A 2,444-nucleotide genomic window follows, 5' to 3' on the forward strand; every position below is an offset into this window, starting at 1 on the left:
ATATGATAAGACATATTTCATTCTGGAGGTTTTTTTTTCACACTTCCCACCACTAACTAAAGAATCCTTTTTGAGAAATATTATATAAAAATGGATTAATTTTATTTATCAATGACATCAGACGATGGCAAAGAATAAGCAATTAAATACCTATTTTACTACAGATTAATGCTAAGCGTAGATCTTATCGGATCATTATGCGCTATCGATATTGTGTCAACTCGAGAAAGCGGAGGGAGTGCTCCAGCAAATCCTTGGAGTCAACGACCTTTCTTTGCTTTCTTCTCATTAAGGATGGAACGCGAAGAATGAGGATTGTCCTGCCCAACCGGGGGCGATATGCTTCCTAGGACATGATACTGGAGGGATCTTCATCAAAGATAAACATTGATATACTATCTTTATACCTAAATAGAAAAAAATTTGATCGGCTTTTGTAGGTTTTAGTTAAAAAAATTAGATAAGTTCTAAGTTTTCAGGTAATTCTAAACACATCAGTTCGAAGTATAAACAAAGATAATGTATTTTACTTTATTCCCTTCAATGTCCTTTACCAAAAATTTCATACTCCTCGATTTGTGTTAAAATTATTGAAAATGGGTTCCGTTTATGTTTCAGTATGAAGAGGATTCAAAAATTATCTAATAGTAAGAAGAAAACCAATTTAATGGCTATTTATTAAATCATCGAGTGGTTACACTGAAGGAAGTGATTAAGAAAGATATGTTTTTGAACAAGTGAGAATAATAATTGTAAATTATTAAATTTATTTACAACCAAATAATATTTCAAATAATTAAACATCATTTATATACCTGAATATGGACCAATTAATGGACGGATATATTATAGCAGAACTCAAATTAGCTGTTATGGTAACAGCAATGTCACAGTTGTTTTTTTCTATATTATTTTTAGATTCCAGAATTATAACGCAATAATGTTATATAAACTAAACAAGTTTATTCCCCCTGCTGACTGCTCTTAATTATATCTATCTATCTATCATTTAACTGTAGTGATTAAAAAAGTCATTCATGTGTTAAGTCAAATTAAATGGAGCATGTTTGAATCAATATGTGATTTCTTAGTAGAGAGACCGTAGAAAAACAAAAATTAAAACATGTAAATAAAATCTAGTAATAATAAGTTACGTTTTAATAAATATTTAAGTTATTCTTTTTAATATTTTACCCACTGAAAAAACAGGAAACTGCACGTCGATTTCGACTATTAAAGCACTTACTAGACAAACGTTCTAAACTTCCAACACAGTACAAAAGACTGATCTACATGACTGTAATAAGGCCAATCTGGACATATGGAGTTGAGCTTTGGGGCTCCACTAAACCTTCGAATTCCTCTCGTATTCAATCCTTACGATCCAAAATCCTTCGTAAAATCCTCAATGCTCCTTACTTTGTCACAAATAAAATCATACATAAAGACCTTAATGTTCCCTATGTAACCGATCTAGCCCGAACCAGATATCACTCCTTCCATTATAAACTCCCTAACAACTCAAACCCCCTAGTTTCTAACCTTGCATCTTCTTCCATTCCTGATAATCCTCCGAGGCGCCTGAAAAGAAGACGGCCACGAAACCAACTTATGTAAAATATCATTAAAGTGCTACCAATGGGTAGCTTGTAACACTGCATTTTAACTAAGACCATATTTACTAAATGTATGATGTAATATACAGTTGTAAATTTCAATAAAGTTATTAAAAAAATATATATATATTTTACTCATAGTTACACTGATTGTTTATTAATATTTGTTTCAATGACTAAATTATTTTGGGTATGGCAGATACTTCTTTTACGTCCTGAATAAATGCAGTACGCAGTAAACCTTAATAACAAGAACAAGGACTGACTAGTTAATTATTTTCTGACGATACCCTTGCCATAAATTTAACAATTATTGCGCAAAAGCCAGTGGTGACATTTGTTTATTGTAGCTTTTAAAGTTGTTGCTATTTTCTTTTTAAGGTATTCTAGGTTGGTGGAGCACATACGCCTTATCTTTCACTGTCAACCATATAAAGAAATTCAGCTGAGTCATATCCGGCGATCTCGTCGACTTTTTGAAACTGCCCGCTCTATACTGAATTTGGATATGGTACTTAGCAGAGGTCTTAAACTGCGACAAGCGGTGAAATTACCATCTGCAACTTTGAAGGTTTCTCAACACAATGTTCATAAATCAATTTTGACAATTGATAATGAGCATTGTGAAAAATTAGTAATAATCATGGTCCTAATAACTTCAATAATAAGCTAAAAGAAATATACACATTATTCTAATAATTGAATGGAATATGGTCCGGGTGCGGTCAATAAAACTCAAATAGTAAATGATTATACTATTATATTATTTATTATATGGATGTAATTGTTATTTATTATATGGATGAGTATTTAAACTATTACTCAGTG

Source organism: Halyomorpha halys, unplaced genomic scaffold (genome assembly GCF_000696795.3).
Source record: "Halyomorpha halys isolate HHAL.00 unplaced genomic scaffold, Hhal_1.1 Scaffold400.1, whole genome shotgun sequence".
Taxonomy (NCBI): Eukaryota; Metazoa; Arthropoda; class Insecta; order Hemiptera; family Pentatomidae; genus Halyomorpha; species Halyomorpha halys.